Raw genomic sequence first — 18,328 nt, 5'->3', positions numbered from 1 at the left:
GCTACTGTTATGAATCAGACAACCCTGTGAATAGGTTGTTCGGCCCCCTCCTCCCCCCAAGGGGTCGTGACCCACAGGTTGAGAACCACCGATCTAGTAGAAAGGTTTCTTCCTTTTCACGGTCCTGTGCCAAGCCGTCTGTCCTTCCCACTGGCTGGGCCCTTCTACTAGCATGTCCATGGTACGTAAGTAAGGCTTCTAATTTGGCTAAATATTGCCAAATTGTTCTCCACGGTGTTTGTACCAATGCATACCCTTTCCAGAAGTATAAGAGAGCTTCTCCACCACATTCTGGCATCAGACTTCTGAGGGTTTGCTGCTCCGGTGAAGGACGCACTCTATTCGCAGAGAAGTAATGGCGGTGGCAATTAAAAGCCCTTAGGGTATGTATTTATTAAGGGTGCATCTGTTGTGTGCGACAATGTCTGTGCAAAGTTGGTGTCCTGGTCACGTCCTTGGACATTCTCTGCTTCAAGCCGGGAGAACACGGTCCCCCGTTCTCTCCCCAGCGCTGGTGGCTGCAAAGGCAGAACAACTCGGCAGCCAGTCCTTTCCTCAGAGATTCGGGTTTGGAAGAAACCCGCGTCGGCTGCTTTCTGCCACAGAAATATCCCTGATTATAAAAGGCCCTCACCCCGCCACCCTCGCTCCTAAGGGGGGGGCGGGTATAGTTGCATCCATGTACATCAGTCATCACCGAGCCATGTCGTCTCGGTGGTGGGTCAGCAGCAGCGCCATTACTTATAGGCTGAGAATGCAGCCGTTTAAACAGTTCTAGAAGGAAGCTCGAAGCCCCAGGGGCCTCCTCCATGCCTTAAGTTGCAACTATTAGTAATTAATGTCCTGAGATCAAGCATTTTCACATGTAAGAAATCAGAGGAAACACTTAAAAACAACAAAATGACACTGAGCACTATTGTTATTAGCACCGTATCTGTCACTCCTCTTGCAGTAACACAAAGGGAACAGGACACAAACCCCGCCGGGGAGGCAGGTAAGCCATCCTCCATTTCCTTGGTCCTTGCATGTGCACGTCCTGGCAGGCAACGCTGTGTTCTCACTGCGCTGCTGAAACGCTTTGGGGGTGGCTCGCTACCACCCCTAGGCAGCTGTGCTTTCAAGTTGTATTCTGGGGTACACTGCAGGCTTTCTGGTCCCCTGAGGTAATGGTCAGAACACGGGTAAGCGTAAATATGGTACTTCAAGAAACTATACAAAGTGAACAGCCTTAAACCCACTGCCTAGGACAAAAAATGAAAGAGAGAGAGCCTTTTGCCAATACTTCAGAAGCCCACCGTGCCCCTTCCAATCACCGTCCTCTTTCCTACTGCAACTGCTATTCTGTGTCTCCCACTTGCTGTTTGATTCTTGAACTCGCTGAGCAGGAGAACTGTAGCCACTGGATAAAATCCATACTCTTTAGTATGTCACCAGGCCACCATATAATTTGGGCTCCACTCCTCATCTTCTGCCTGTGCCCTTGCCACATCTTATTCTCAAGTAATTGGAAATATTTTATGTTTCATTTTAGTTTTACAGTACTTTCTCCAACCCACAGCCCATGCTGATTCACTGCCTCTGTGCTTCTGAAGTGGCTGGGGGTGGGGGTGTGTGCCCAGACTTCCTGTGTCTTTCTACTGAGTCCATTCTGTAAGGCCTGCCCAATTGTCACCTTCCTGCAAGGCCGCAGACTTTCACCCCTCAGCTCCTCTCAAGGTGGAAGCATCACGCTGTCCACTGTGTGACTAAGAACCTCGTGTACCATAGAGCAACTACTTACCTGGGCTGCTAAACCCAAGGTCGGCTGTTCAAAGCCACAAGCTGTTCCTCAAGAGAGAGATGAGGCTGTGTGTTCCTGTAAAGAGGGACAATCTAAGAAACTCAATGGATCAGTTCCTCTTTTTCCTGTGGGGTCCTTGTGAGTCAGAATTGGCAGGATGGCAGTGCATTTGGTTTGGAGGTTCAAGAACTAAGACAGAGAATCCTTTTAAAACGTTCTTCTGAGCACAGAGACCTAGAGTGTGTCCCTCTGTAGGTGCTTAATTACCGAACAGATCATCTCCAGGAGTCAAGATCTTTGGAAGAGAGCCTTGGCCATGTCAACACCTTTGGGTCTGCTTGAATCTGATCATGCTCTTCCTTGTCAAGGGGAAAACACAGTTATCGGGGGAGCACTGGGTGCCTAAGGGGGTGGGGGGAGCAAGTGAAGAAACGGGTGCAGGTTGGGTGGTAGGAGAGAAGAGCGCTGTTTCCTCCTGCTCTGCCTGAGTTCTGCAGAATGACCATAAACCAGAGTGTTCTAGGATATACCGGTGAATCTACTGCACCCCAAGTCCTCTCTTCTTGCTCTGAGGTGACTCCCAGTTTTCAGACCACTGCTTCGTGTGGGAAGTCTAGACTGTTCAGACTTTTTTACACCTTTTTCTGCCTCTCCTTGTCCTGACAGTGTCTATCAGCTTCTCTGACCTGAGAATTGCCACCTCCTCCTGTCAGTCACCTGCCTATTCCTTGACCTCAGCACACCGAGAAGGTGGAGCGCTCCGTTCTTCGAAACTCCTACCCATCCATAGTATGTATGAGTGGGAGGGCCAGGCAACAATGGGGCACACAGAGGGGCCTTGTGTAACTGGAGGATCTGGATCTAAGCATCTGGGCAGCCTGCCACAGGAGCCTTCCGAGCAGTGTAAGTAGTCCTGACACAAGTGAACCTCCCCTGCGAGGCAGGCGGGAACGTTGGAAGAACAGGAATGAGAAGAATGGCTCAAAAGGTCTTAAAACCAGGAAAGATCCTGTGCAACAAAATAACCCCTCCAGATAGATAAGTTTGTCACCGATAGATTCAGATTCAGACCCCGTCTCTTGGGACGTCAGAGGGAAAGACGTCGCGGGTGGTTTGAGCCCTGGCAAAGTGCTTGGGGGTTGCTTTGGGGCTCCGGTGATCAAGGCCACATAGAAACTGTCCTCCTGGGAAAGGGTTGTGCTTGGAAAACACATCCAGAGGGGAAGTCTCAGAGAAAGGGGGCTCCTCGTCTTTCTCTAAAGAACCATAAGACGTCTGGCTCAGATGGGTCTTGAACAGCTTTGGGCCTGGGGAGACGGGCTGTACTGCAGCACCACGGGACCAGAGCCGAACTGTGACATCACAGGTTGTCCAGGCGCCACGTTGGTCACTATTTGGGCACAGAAGTTCAACAAATCCCACTTTTGAACTGTACAACCTGGTGGGCTATAAAAAGTCCCTGGAGTACGGGGTCCTCAAGAAGGAGATATTAGATTTCCTGTGGATAAATGCATCAATCATTAATTAGGGGGAAAATGAATTATTTACAGCTGATTAGAGCAGTTTAAAGTAGCAATGGCCATACATAAACATAGGAAAAAACCCTAATAAGTCTATTTTGAACCAACCCCCCCCCCCAAAAAAAATAAAGCTAATATAAATCCCCAAGAGCATAACTTTACTCAGCCACTCAGAGTCTCGATGAGCTGGAATGAGCAGGATGGCGACTGACTGGTTATGAACAGATACATTGTCTGATCCACCACAGGCACTCAAGACTGTGACTGGACTGATTATGTAATGATGTTCACTATATATTTACTGGGTAAGTTCCTGGTATTTGTTGCTCTCTTCAAATAGCTGGATAAATGTGATACAACTGTATTTTTGCTTTTATCACATCCTAAGTAAACCATATTTGAAGCAGTATTTTTGTGAAAAATAACATTTTCTCCCTGATTTATAAGTAACATGTGTACACTTTTTTATAAAAGATGTTGTAATAACCTCTTCTGAAATGTTTATAAACTTAGAGAAATATCTTGGAAGTGAATCATGGCCGTCTTGGGCTAGCTGATGAACATTTCGACCAAAAACTTAAAGAAGGGGAAAATATGTAATGCCACCCTGGGTGGTACAACAGCTGCAAGGTTGGCAGTTCTAACCCACCCAAGGCAGGTTTGGTGATCTGCTTCCCAAAGATCATAGCCTTATACCTCCTATGCAGCACAGATCTTTCCTGTAACAACTGGGACCCATAAGTTAGTTTAAATTTCCTTCCATATTGACTTAGGTCCATAATTATGGATTGTAATGTTCTGTATGTTACCTGCAATATAATATGAGAATTTCCCGATACTAACCCAAACCAAACCCATCACTGTCACATCAATTCTGATTCAGAATGATCCTGTAGAACCCAGTAGAACTGCCCCATAAGCTTTCTAAGGCTGTGAAGTTTTAGTAAAGCCAAATGTGACATCTTTTCTGGGGAAGCAGCTCAAGGTTCAAATAGCTGATCCTTTGGTCAGTTTGCATCAAGTGTGTTACCCACTAGCTCATTTCCCAATATTACTGTATATTAATTGAACATATTCTATCATGTACATGTGATAGGATTTATTTAGCTAACTCATTATATTGGATGGATTTTCCCCCAACACTATCAATGATGTTGGGATAGCCTTTTCTTAACCGTTTGTCAACTTAGGACAGGATCCTAGAAGTGAATCATTTGGATCAATCGTGAGAGCACTTGAAACCCTGGTTCAGTTTGCCAAGCTGTCCTTCTATAGCCTGATTTTAAGGAATACATTTCATAGTTGAAACAACTTTACTCTTCTAGTTTGAAGAAGCCTTTGCTGAAGTAGGAAATGGGGTTGGGTGAGGGTGGGAAGCAGCAAGAAGTGGAAAATGAAGAAATCAAGGTCTTTGAAATTGTGACTACTGTAGATTGTTGCCAATCTGATGAGTCCCTCTGGGTAAGTCCAACAATATAATTCAAAGTGTGAGGCTTGACCTCCACAATTATATGTGAACAGAATCATGTTTGATTTCCTGGCTTGGCTTTAATGGTCTCTTATTGTATGGTATACTGCATTGCGCATTGTCTTTTCAAAGTGTATTCAGTATAGGGCAACTTGTGACATCAGCCTAACTCATTGATATAAGCCCACTTAGTTTCTCTGTTGAGCGATATGACCATTTGGTACTATAAACAAACCAGCAGAAGGAAAGCCCTTGCTTTGGGAGGGTCATTTTTGAGCCCATGCAATCTTTCTTTCTCTAGCCTGACACATACTTAGCACCACCACTCCCAAACGAAGTAACAGTCACATACAGGCTTGATACAGGCACGTACACATGTGATACATAGAAATGGTAGGTTGGCCCTCTTCTTTGTTCTCTTCGTACAGAGTGCTCGCAGTAACTTCATCCCAGTCTTTACCTGTCCCAGGTCAAGAACATGATTTTGTGGCTAGCTCAGAGGAATTGATGTGAGGGTGGTCTCTTCTTGGCTCCCCCCCTCCCCCCCCCCCCGCTGAATCATGTCTTCAGGGACTTTGTCTTGGGTTTTTACTTCTCCCAGACGTGGTCATGTTCTCTTCCCAGCTTCTCACAAGCGCACAAATGTCTTCCTGAATCTCGATCCTCTTTCCTCTTCTTTCCAACAGGTGCAGGCTACCTTCCTGTGCCTGCTCTCTTCAGTTGTGCCTTTTCTGAACTGGAAAAAGCCCTACAACATCCTGGCTGACAGAGAAGTCACACACCTTTCTCAAAGAAACAAACCCCGCCAGGCACCATTCTGTGGCGTGCTTGCTTGAAAGGAGCTCTCCAGCTGGCGGGGCCTTCGTGGACTGGGATGGCGATGGAGAGAGAGAAACAGTAGTGTTTAAGACAGTGAGCAGAGACCCGCTGTCCATCTCAGCATATGGGCCCCCACATGGCAAACCCAAGCATGTGATTATGAGGGTCACGAAAGCCCAGGACAAAGTGGACACATGGAAAGGGCTTGGGTGAAGTCCAGTGACAACAAGCAGAGGATTCTTGTTTTTTGTTTAGATGTACTCTCCACCACAGCCCAGGTAGTTGGCCACCTACTGATAATCAAATGGCTTTGTAGTAGTCAGTGTTGCCGAGCCGTGGAATGGTGTGAAAATGCACAATACAAGCCTTGCCTGGTGAACTGGAGGAAAAGAAAGGGGTGGGAAGAAGAAAGAAGGAGTAGCTGAGTTGTAGCCAGGGTAACCTAAAAGAGTGGGGAGACAGGAAGACACACAAGGCTCTAATCCTTTAAAAATGTCCGAAAATTATCTTTAGAGTCTTAAAAAAAATTCTGTTTACATTCTCTTTCATTGAAAAAAACAAGCCTTGAAAATAAAACCCAAAGTGTTCTTCATTCAGTTCAATGTTTAGTTCTATTTACTGCCCATTGTTTCAGTATTTCTCTGCCTCTTGTATGAGCAACTTATAGTATAGATGTCTTTATGTACGGTGGACACATGGATCAGATCGAACGCTAAGCCTCCACCTAGCTAATCCCCCCAAAACCCATCCTTCCCTATTTCCATTTGCATGTTATAAGGACCTATAGCAGTGGGTGGGTTTGTAGGACACTAGTGGCACAGCAGTGAAAGCAGTTTGGCTGCTAAGTGTAAGGCAGGCGGTTCAAACCCACCAGCGGTGCTGTGGGAGACAGATGGGCAGTCTGCTCTCATAGCGACTGGGTCACAGCCTTGGAAGCTTGATTTGGCCGTTCTGTCCTCTAGGATCACTGTGGATCAGGACCGGCAAGAAGGCAATGGCTCGGGCAATCTTAGGAAACTAAACACCTTTTTTTGTTCTCCCCACACAGATTGCATTTCAAATTAAAACCAATCAATTTATAAATAGCTATTGAAAAGTAACCTAGTCGTATGCTGAGAAATTTCTGTAAAATATTTTAATATAGTTACAGTCATTATGAGGGAGTTGAGCTACATGAACTATTTGTACAATTCTTTATACCTTAAGGTTCTAAAGTCTCTTGTAATAAAATCCATGAAGATATGTTTCTGCTTTAGGAAAGCAGGTATATATAAAGTTATTGGCTCTTGAAATTATCTTAATAACTTACTGTAAAGAAACTGTATAATCTCTATATTTTTAAATGTTCAAATCTCCATTCACCTGAAAAATAGGTTTAATTCTGATGCAGGTTTTGACCAAAATGTATTTCTAAAATTTTAAATTTCATATTGCAAAATAAGGGAAACCTTTATTTTAATTATATTCCTAGTAATATGAATATTGCACATGACTCAGTTAATTGTAGGGCCACCACCACACTGTGGAAAAGTCAGGAATATGGGATTATTCTGGGGCAATCAAAGAAGAGAGGATACAATTACATTGTATATTAGATTATATTGCTTGTAGTCCAAATGTTATTCTTAGAACCTTTAAAATATAATCTGCTTTCTTTTGAGTCAGTAAAGCATTTTAAAGTAAGAAGAATTTCTGGAAGTAATAAATTAATGTTCTTTTTCATTCAAAAATAAGAATCGATACCAACTTTCTCCAAGCTTTTTAAAAAATCTCGTAAATTTTTATTAACAGCATGCTGATGATTACATATTCAGAAGAGAAAATTATAGACGTGTCATAAGTGGAAAGGCACAAGGTAGCCTTGAAGTTTAAACTTCTGCAGTTCATTGTAGATTCAACATTCTTTACCAACATGACTATTCAATTGTATTAATTGTTCTTCACTCATCCTTTTCCATTGTCCATATGTATGTTCCAAATATGCATGAGGTATTGAAAAGATTACAGCTTGGGAAGATAAACTGGAAAGTTGCGATATGAAATCTATCTTATATTCTCTTATTAGGGTCTCAGGGCAACTTGGAAATGAAATTCAGTCCATGATTTGCACATGATTTATCTGGTCATATAGTAAGGATATTATAATTCTGGTTTTGTTGGGGTTTTTTTAGTCATTTTATTGGGGGCTCGTACAACTCTATCACAATCCAGCCATCCATCCATCCATTGTGTCAAGCACATTTGTACATTTGTTGCCCTCATCATTCTCAAAATATTTGCTAGAATTGGGGTCATGATAGTAGGGGGGGAGGGTAGGTAGCATTTAGGAACTAGAGGAAAGTTGTATGTTTCATCGTTGCTACACAAAGGCTGCAGTTCTTAATCTTAACCAGCAAGTGCTTCAAGTCCTCCTTGTTTTAGCAAGCAAAGTTATTTCATCTGCATCTCACAGGTTGCTAAGAAGTCTTGCTATAATTCCAATACTGCATTCTTCATATAATCCAGGTTCTTAGCTAATTTGCTGAGCATACAGATTAAATAAGCATTGTGTCAGGGTACATCCCTGAGACACGCCTTTCCTAATTTTAAACCTCTTGTCTGTCAGTTCGTCACACTGAGGTGGCTTGTGTGTATCTGTGCTGCTGGAAGCTGTGTCACTGGTATTTCAAATACCAGCATGGTCACCCAAGGTAAATAGGGTTCAGTGGTGCTTCCAGACTAAGAACAGACTAGGATAAAGGTACAGGTTGTTCACTGCTGAGGGATAGGCCACTGAAAAACCTCATGAATAGCCTCAAAATATTGTCAGCTATCGTGCCAGACAATGAGTCCCTTAAGTTGGAAGCCATTGCAAATCCAATGAAGAAGAGTTGCCTCCTCAAAGTGGAGTTGATCATAATGATATGAAGGGTGTGCAGCTTTCAGGACCTTCAGGTGCTGATGGGCATGACGCAACATGAAAAGAAAGAGCTGCAAACACTCATTGATAATCACAATGTGGAATGTATGCAGTATGGAAAACTGCAAGTTATCAAAAATGACATAGAATGCCAAAAGATGAACTCGACTGACTCACATCGACTCGAGGACACCGAAAACAACATGATTAACCTTTTTAAAATGAGAATTGTTTGAAAATATAATGTGAATTTCTATCATTCAAACATTACTTTGAAATTTACACCATCCTTTTAAACATTTTCTTAATCTCAATACTTCATTGAGATTTAACCCTTTATATAACCAGAAAAAGATACTGTCAAGCTCACATTCTTCTATTGCAGCGGCTCTCAACCTGTGGGCCATGACCCCTTTGGGGGTCGAACGACCCTTTCACAGGGGTTGCCCGATTCATAACAGTAGCAAAATTACAGTATGAGGTCGCAACGAAAATAATTTTATGGTTGGGAGGGGCGGAGTCACCACAACATGAGGAACTGAATTAAAAGGTCGAAGCATCAGGGAGGTTGAGAACCACTGCTCTATTGGGAAACATACTCTGTAGTCAGAACATCCACAAAAGACAAACACTAGGTTCGATAGTCAGATCACTTTTCCATGCAATGCAGTTACACCACAAATACTTATCCAGTGCCTAGTAGAAGCCGGTTACTGTTAGTCCACGCAGCTACAGCCGTGACTAATAGACCTAAACAGACACAAGCCCGTGTCTTCTCGGAAATTACATCCTTGTGTCTCTGTATAATTTTATTGAAGTACAACATGATAGTGCTTCTTCATTGGCGTTATCTCAGATATGGAAAAATGCCTCCATTCTCTTTTGAGCGACCATGTTCACTACAGTGTCGTCATATAAATCTACCTAACTACATGCTTAAAACCTTTAAAACTGATCTTTCCTTCATTATTCTTCTTCTCACCACCGCCCCCAGCACCATAAGGTGATGAAGGCAAAGGAAAGTGGGCTAAAAATGCCACTCTTAATGTAGGAAGAATATACTTTCTAAATGTGCCCAGAAAACATAGATGATCCTGTGTTTAACTGTGGAAAGAACCAACCAGTTACACATCAGTAGAAAAAGATCTGCCCTCACATATTTCTTTTTCAGCATCCTGCTCAGTGATGGTCTCTCTCTCTCTCTCTTTCTCTCACAGGATTTAATGTGGTTTCCTTCAATTCTAGGAGCAACTTAATTGGTAGGCTCAATAGTGCAGGTATAAGAGAACGCTGTGTGTGACTCACAAATCATTGATTATATATCGTTATGGAGTTTTCCTCTAGCTGTTCAAAACCACAAATGTGTGTAAAACATCCTAGTGTCAGAGATGAAGAGTAGAATTCTGCAGATTTCATCGCCTGAAAATCCATTGATCTATATGCCTTCCCCATCCTGTTAAGAAATTGCCTGCAGTCTTAACCCTGCAATAATGTACTATTAACGTTTTCTTTCTCAGACTATGATCCACAGTGGAAAAACCGTAACATTAGAAAGGCTAAGAGAAAACTTGCAGCAATGATTTCATCAGTTGAAGAAAAATGCAAGAAAGTAAGTACACATAGTTATTTGAAATATAAGCCCCTCTACACAGAACCTTTCACCAACACTGGAAAAGAGGCTTGGCTTTAATTTTTGTCTGCTGGATTCCATGGTGGCATTACTCATGCCTAGCGCACATGTTTGCAAAAAGAAGGGAAAATCAGTACTGCAATAAGCTCTTTTTCTTTCAATGTTATCATCATCCTACCCCGTGCGGCAACATAAAGATGTGGAACGAAGAATTTCCCATCTCAAAGAATGCCTTGTACACCCATGAGCAAAGTGGGCACACTCTGGAGGCCAGCCAGGATGTGGGAATGGCCTCCTAGAAAACGGAATTTTTGTATGTTTGTCAAAACGAGATTCTACCTGTATTTGCAGCGGTTTCATATTATCTAATGTCCTCCACCATCCAAGAACACACTGCTGAAATTCAGATAATTCTTTCATTTTTTCCCCATTTTGGCAAAGAAATGAGAACTAGTTCCGAAAACAGATTTCCACATTTTTTGGCAATACTATAAGTACATTTTTGGAGGTGTTTTAATACTTTCTTTGGTTATAAAAGTTTATGTAAATCGAGCCTGTACACTGGAACATATGAGGGCTGGAGGTACAGGGAATCCAGGGTGGATGATACCTTCAGGACCAAGGGTGTGAGGGACGATGCTGGGAGAGTGGAGGGTGAGTGGGTTGGAAAGGGGGAACTGATTACAAGGAGCCACATGTGACCTCTTCCCTGGGAGAGGGACAGCAGAGAAGGGGGGAAGGGAGACTCCGGATAGGGCAAGATATGACAAAATAACGAGGTATAAATTACCAAGGGCATATGACGGAGGGGGGAAAGGGGAGGGAAGGGAAAAAAAAAAAAGAGGACCTGATGCAAGGGGCTTAAGTGGAGAGCAAATGCCTTGAGAATGATTGGGGCAGGGAATGTGTGGATGTGCTTTATACAATTGATGTATGTATATGTATGAACTGTGATAAGAATTGTATGAGCCCCTAATAAATTGTTAAAATTTAAAAAAAAGTTTATGTAAATCAAACTAAAAATCCTGTAGCATGCCTTATTGTTGTGTGTTAAGTGCCTTCGTGTGAGTTTGACCCTGTATCTACCACAAAGTGAAACACTGCCTGGTCCTGCACCATCTTCAAAATCCACAGGCATGTTTCCGTCTCGATGGCTTTCACGAATCATCGTCCAAGTATAATGTGCTTTTCCAGGGACCGATCTCTTCTAATTACCAAGTCCAAAGTCGGCGCAACAAAGTCTGGCCATGCTGGCTTCTACAGAGCACTCTGAGCATGCTTCTTTCAAAGTAGACTTAGTCCTTCTGGCAGCCCCGGGTAAACACAATACTCCTGGCTAACCCCATCAGTGGAGGTTTCACATCTTCTTTGCTCTAGCTTTCTCAGGCACGTGAGGCCCCTGAAAACAGCATGCCTTGGATACTCTATTTTGACACACCCCAAAGCTGTACTAGGGCCGTGGGATTTCGACCCCAGGGAAATAACCAATGGTAAAGCAATAAAATAATAGGTTTTCAGGAGAGCTGCGAAGGTGGGAATTAAATTGCCCAGCGAGCGTGGTCGTTTTCAGACGCGCGCTTCGGGGTGGCTAATTTCCCGTTCCTTCCCTCCGCGGTCTCCGAACGCCCAGGCGGTGGTGGGCGGCGGCCGCAGGGGCGAGGCCCAGCTTCTCCCCAACCCGGCTTCTTCTTCCAGCGGAGCACACCTGCCGCCGAGCTTCCTTTCGAAGGTCGAAGCCTCCTTCCTGCGTGCGGGCCCGCTCGGCCCGCGGGGCTGGGGCCGCACCTGGGCGGCCGGCCCGGCCCACCCCACCCCACCTCCGCGCCCTCCCAACGTGGGCGGGGGCGAGCCCGGCGCCCGGAGAAGTGGGCCGGGCGCGCTCCTTAATTTTTCAAGTCTCCCCGCCCCACCCCCAGCCCCGGGGGATGTTGGATTTGGCTGGGTGTGCCCTCTGAAATACTATATTGGGAACCCCATGTTAAAAAAAATATTTTTTTCTTCCTTTTTAATTGCGAACCTCGGTCTCTCCGCAGCTGGAGAGCAGGCCCGAGGCGGTGTCTCCCAGTCCACGCCCCCACCCCCGCCTCTTCCCTCCCGCCCGCGCTGCCGGGAGCGGCACTCGCAGGAGCCTCCCCCTGCCGGGCGCCCACTTGGTTCCTCCCAGCTGCCGTGTGAATGGGCCGCCCTCCGGATCCCGCGGAGGGGGCGGCGGGAAGAGGCCGAGCCCCGGCCCCGGCGGCCCCCGCCCCCGCCCCGCGGCGGCCCACGCCGCGATCTGCGTCACTCGGCCGAGCGTGGGCGGGAGCCGGCGCGGCGCTTGTAGCAAGAGTGGAATCTCCCAACGTGACAGCGTGCGGGGGGGGCGGAGGCGGAGGCGGGCGGGCGGGCGGGGGAGGCGGAGGGTGCAGCGCGCGCGCGCACGGCGGGGGAGGGGAGGGGAGGGCGCGGCGCGGGAGGCGTCGCCGCCGCTGCCCGCGCGCCCTGCCCGGAGGAGCCGCGCCGGCGCGGCCAGCGAGCGCCGTCGGGGCGGGCGGCGAGGAGCGGCGGGCCGCAGCGGGAGGCAGGCCGGGAGCGCGCACCCACCACCTTCCCTCCCCCCTCTCGGTGGGCGCGGGGGCGTCCCGGCCGCCGCCGCCGCCGCTGCCTGAGGAGAGCTGGGGGCCGTCACTCCGGAGTTGGGGCTGAGCAGTCGGCGGAGGAGGGCGTGCGAAGACCGCTGCAGCCGCTGCCCGAGTACGTACCGGGTCGGTCCCCGCGCTCGCAGTGCGGGACGCGCCCTCGCCGGTGCGGCCGCGGGCCAACTTGGGCCGGCGTCCCGGGGAGCGGGCCTCGCGCGGCCCCGGGGGAGGCGAGGGCGGCTCCGGGCTCGTGCGGGCGCGGCGGGGAGGGCGCCGCGCGGCGGCGGCGGCGGCGGCCGGGGCTCGAGCGTTTCCTCGCGGGGAGCCGGGGTCCGCGCGTCCGTTGCCCGCCGCGGGTCGGGAGGGTCGCCAGGCGCCCCGGGGCGTCCGGCTGTGCAGTGCGCGGTGGGTGCTTGCCCTGCGAGTGCGCTCCGGAGCCCCGACTTCTGCAGCGACCTTCGCCGGGGGCGATCTTCTCGTTTGTTTACTTTATAAAAGTGTGCCGCTTACCGTCTAAAGGGGAAAAATTTTTTCCTTCCCCTTCTGAGAATCCGCCCCTTCCAAATAAGAGTTTTCGTCTTCAAAGCGGAACGAGAGTTTTGCTTGGAAGTAGCGTATAGAAAGGAAGCTTGGCGCCGAGGCGCGGGCGAGCAGGAGACTCATTGTGCTAGTTCAGGCCGAATGTGGAATTTGCAAACACATGTGGGACGGACTGGCCTTGAACGCAAAGGTGTGTGGCCTTCTTCATAGAGAAACATTAAAAGTGTCATCAAATACTTGATTTGTGTATACTTATCCCACCCCCTCTGAGATCCGAGACCATGGAAAATCGTGGGGTGGCTGTCAATTTAAAATTTTATCCCAAAGAGTCTATTTGGAGTAACCTGTCACTACCAATTGGTTTGCAAGTGACGTGTCTGCAAACTGAAGGAGTGCAAAGATCAGAAGCGGAGAGGCAAATTCTCAGATCTTGTTTTAAAATATTTTGGCAGTCGTAATAGGTAATATTAGATTGCATAGGCACAAAGAACCGAATTTAAAACGGATTAGTCACATAGGAAAGGCTTGGCTGTTTTGTTAGGAAAAGTGTTCACGCAGGGAATTCTGCTTAGATTTTCACTTAAAAAATTTTTCCCTCCTGTGCAACATAGCCAATTATGACATTTCTTAATTCGTGTGTGGGTTTTAAGGAGGAATATAGGAAGAAAGGATGCGTAAGATTTGCTTCCTCTCTATTGTGGAGGTTTATCTTCCTGAAGATTTAAAGTACTGCTTCTGGTCTAATCTAAGTGCCAATTAAAAATAGCTGTTAAGATTCAGGGGTACCATTTTCCCCCCTCCATGTTTGTGTTATTGGAGACATTTATTGTGGCCTTTTATGAAGTCCTAAAATTACAGGTGTTAACATGAAACTAATTCTCTTGAGAATTTGTAGATGAATGACAAAGTCAGCCTTTTTTACCCTGCTTTTGGTATTAGATGCTGGGAGATTAGTTCTTAAAAGAGAATAATTTCAGAGAACCGATGGAAGATTGCTTGCTTGCTTTAATTCTGTGTACTGTGCTGCACTGCACGTAATAGCTCATTGTAAGGCCTTGTCAGTGTTGGAGGGATTTACCCTTGTTCTGAATCCCCTTGGTGGTGGTAGTGGGGAGTGGGTCCGGTGGTGGCCTGTTGAAATCAAATACATTGCATAATAATGATAATAATGGTCATAATAAAATGCCACTGAGGCTTTTGTGATTTTTCATTCTACCTGCTAATTGTTGATGTAATTCAAATGACAAAAGTCCTTAGGAATTCCAAAGCTCATCCAAGAAAATGTGGTGAGCTTTTAATAAATACATTTAGCCTTTCATATTCCAAACTAATCACTAAATTTAAATAACCTCAGCTAAGTTTAATTTGAATTTTGACTACCTCTTTTTGACTACCAAATAAGATACACAACTCTGTAAGATAGTCAGATTTTCAGTTTCCTTGTTGGATCTAGAGAATCAACTAAAACGTTAGATCCTTTGGTTTAATCACACTAAGAACTTACTGGTTTATTATCCAAGATTTCTGGGATTTGCACTGTAGATGCCTTTCAAGAAGAAATTATGTATTTCCAAAGAGGATACCATTGAAGAATTTGCTGCATAAACTTTAATAGTTTTAAGTAAAGAGATAGTTGGGCAGAAATAGAAGTATGTCACATCTTGGTGTATGTTGGACTAAAGTCTGTCGAAAGACTTAGGCCTTATCTATTTCCTTATAATAAGCTTGTCGTTTTGGTGGTGCTATTCATGGGCTTTGTTAGCAATGAAAGTCCCGAAAACATTTACCTTTAAATGTATGCATTTAAATGTATAGGCAAAACTATGAAATATTTTGTATTAATTTTAGAGAAATGACCATGCCATAATGTGTTCTGACTAGCTTAAGATCCCCCAAATGTAGCACAATCAACTTGTCTATGAGTATCTCATGATGGAATTTATTAAATATATTACAGAATAAGTAGTACCAGCTCAAGCATAACATAGGATTCCTTTCTCTTTGGACTTAAAATCATATCTAGTCCATTCTTTTGCATAGTAAAGTGAAGAACAGTGTGGTTGCTATATTAAATGCAAATATCCTTTCTGTTGGCCTAAAGTCTGTCCAAAATCTGACGTATTTAGTAACTGATCCAATAGTTCCATGTGCTCCCTTAAACGTAAAATGAGCAAGTGGGAAAGTGGAGAAGTTGATGTTGGAAGAAACTTTGCTTTGTTAGAGCTCACCTAGCTAAAACATAGATTTGGCTTGCAGATAGTTTGTCATTTTTTAATGCTTTGTATTTGCATAGTCTCTTAATGATTTTTAAAGGGAAATTTCTGAGTGTGTGTATACACACCTATTTCATACAAAGTACTGAAAAACCACTGCTGTGAAATTGATACCTTGTCATCAAGACCCTATTATGGGATATAGAACTGCCCAAAGCTGTAAATCATTACGGAAGTCAACTGCCACATCGTTCTCTTGCCGAGCTGCTGCTGGTTTTATCTGCTGACCTTTCAGGTCCACGGGCATTAACTACTGTGCTACTGGGCTTTTAATGACTTGATTGTTGATTGACTTAGGAATTTTAGTTCTATTTTATGAGAGCCCTGGTGGTGTAGTAGTTATGAGTTGGGCTGCTATCTGCAAGGATAGCAGTTTGAATCCACCAGCAGCTCTGTGGGAGGAAAATCTGGGCTTTCTACTCCCATAAAGGTAGTCTCAGAAATGGACAGGGGCAGTTCTACCCTGCGCCTATGGGGTCGCTATGAGTTGGCATAAACTCAATGACAGGGAGTTTGTTTCTGTTTTTTTTTTTAAGTATTGCCTAGTATTAATGATTAAATAAATGCATATTGTGTAATAGCAAAAATAGTTTATATTTTCTCATTTTGATAGGTAAATTCACATTACACATTATTGAATACTCTCATTAAAATGTTAATGGAGCTCAGAGAAATAATTCTCCCCCTACCCCCATCCAACTCCAGGCTTGCTGCTGAAAAAAATAAACAATAACGTTTTTCATTTCCAACGTTGCTATTGATTTATTAGAGGTGAAGGTTTAATTTATGGTTATGGAAATAATGAGATCCCAAAGTGTCTCGTCTTAGGGTAGATCTCTGTTTGGACTTAAACCACACTACAGAAGAGTTAGTACCTAGGCCAGCTTATGTAATCTTGAGTAGCCCAGGATGGATATATCTGAACATAATTGTTTTATCTGGTGTTCTGAGTTCTAGGCCTAGTATAAAATTCATCTTCTAGACTTAAGATTCATTCTTCCCTTTTTCTAAACCTTGACAGTTTTATCCCACAGTATGCCCATCTTACCTTTCTCCCCAGGTCTCCCTAACTTTGTGCAGCACCCCTCCAAACTTGGCAGAGCTTCAGAGGGTTTCCATGTTGTCTCTGCCCTGACTGACATCTTCCATTTCCTTCCTTCCTGTGTCCCATCTCCATCTTCTATCCACATCCCCATCATGTGCGCAATGGATCCAATCCAGATGCTGCAAGGAAAGCAGTCTGCTGGAACTCATTCACCTTCCTCTAAATGACTCATGGGTTTTAACCCTCCCCAAGGTTTTTCTCTCTGTTTTACTGCCTGTAAGAGCTTGCTGTTAAATCAGATGATCTTTCAAATTTTTAATTGAGATTTAATATATATAACATTCCATAGTTCAATCAAGTCGAGCAGAATTGTATAATTGCTATCACAGTCAGTTTCTAAACATTCGTTTTCTACATGGACTCCTTCACATAATCTCCCTGACACCTCCCTCACCATCACTGTACCCCTTCTCCCCCAAAACCCATATTCCACTTGATGTCTCTATAGGTTTGTCAATCCCGGGTTTCATATACCGATAAGTGGAAAAACATATAACATAACTTCAAGAGGGTAACCTCCAATGATGTGACATCTCTGAGATACACCCTAATATGAACAAGCAAAAACCAAATCAAACAAAACAAACCAAAAATACAGAAAGTGTTGAACACCAGATCAGGTCCAGCATGCATCAGAGGGGAATCTCCTGATAGTTTTACCTCTTCAAGTCAGATTTATGCCTTTGATCTTATAGACTCATCTCTCCAAAGCCCTCTGTTTGGTAACCACTCTCTTCCCATCCCTTGATTGTAGATAGAGGGAGTTCTCTGGAGACTTACTCCTTCTGTAGTTCCACAAATGAATCTTGGGCTCCTATTGTCGATCGTAGCCTTCTGCACACGCTTCCCCCTCCCTCATGAACCCTTGATAATTTATAAATTATTATTTTGTCATATCTTGCACTTTCTGATATCTCCCTTTACCCACGTTTCTGTTTTCCGTTCCCCAGGGAGGAGGTCACATGTAGATCCTTGTAATCCATTCCTCCTTTCCACCCCACCCGCCCGGTATCGCCATTCTCACCACTAGTCCTGAAGGGAGCATCTGTCCTGGATTCCCTGTGTTTCCAGTTCCTATCTACTAGTGTATATCCTCTGGTCTAGCCAGATTTGTAGGATAGAATTGGGATCAAGATAGTGGGGGGTGGGGGGGTGTCATTTAGGAACTAGAGGAAAGTTGTTTGTTTCATCGTTGCTACACTGCACCCTGACTGGCTCGTCTCCTCCCTGTGACCCTTCTGTAAGGTGATGTCCAATTGTCTACAGGTGGGCTTTGGGTCTCCACTCTGCACTACCCCTCATTCACAATCATATGATTTTTTGTTAGGATGCCTGATACCTGATCCCTTCGACACCTCGTGATGAATAGGCTGGTGTGCTTCTTCCATGTGAGCTTTGTTGCTTCTGAACTATATGGTAAACAAGTGGTTGTTTACCTATCAAGCCTTTAAGACCCCAAACGCTATATCTTTTGATAGTCGGGCACCATCAGCTTTCTTCACTACATTTGAACAGCAACCTTTCTAGATGCCGCTCTACATTGAACAGTTGCCTAGGAGTAGAGGGGAAAGATGATTGAGACCTAGTCTCTGTCCTCAGGGAACCTGTTACCTGAAAGCCACCTGTTCTGCAGAATCTGGTCTCTTCTCTGTTTCTGAGGTTCCTGATACGTAAGC

General features: G+C 45.0%; 1 protein-coding gene across 1 annotated transcript in view; it reads left to right on the top strand.

The window, feature by feature from the left end:
- Window positions 1-12,592: 12,592 nt before the first annotated feature.
- The window catches only part of NAB1 (NGFI-A binding protein 1), a 54,282-nt gene continuing 48,546 nt past the window's right edge, over window positions 12,593-18,328 (top strand). Inside the window, exon 1 of the mRNA XM_075530277.1 lies at window positions 12,593-12,849. The gene's annotated coding sequence lies outside the window, so the exon portion shown is untranslated. The remainder of the gene's footprint in view (window positions 12,850-18,328) is intronic.

The sequence above is a fragment of the Tenrec ecaudatus genome, chromosome 13 (genome assembly GCF_050624435.1).
Source record: "Tenrec ecaudatus isolate mTenEca1 chromosome 13, mTenEca1.hap1, whole genome shotgun sequence".
Taxonomy (NCBI): domain Eukaryota; kingdom Metazoa; phylum Chordata; class Mammalia; order Afrosoricida; family Tenrecidae; genus Tenrec; species Tenrec ecaudatus.
Note: the sequence above shows the minus strand (reverse complement) of the source record. Positions and strands in the feature narration are given on the sequence as shown.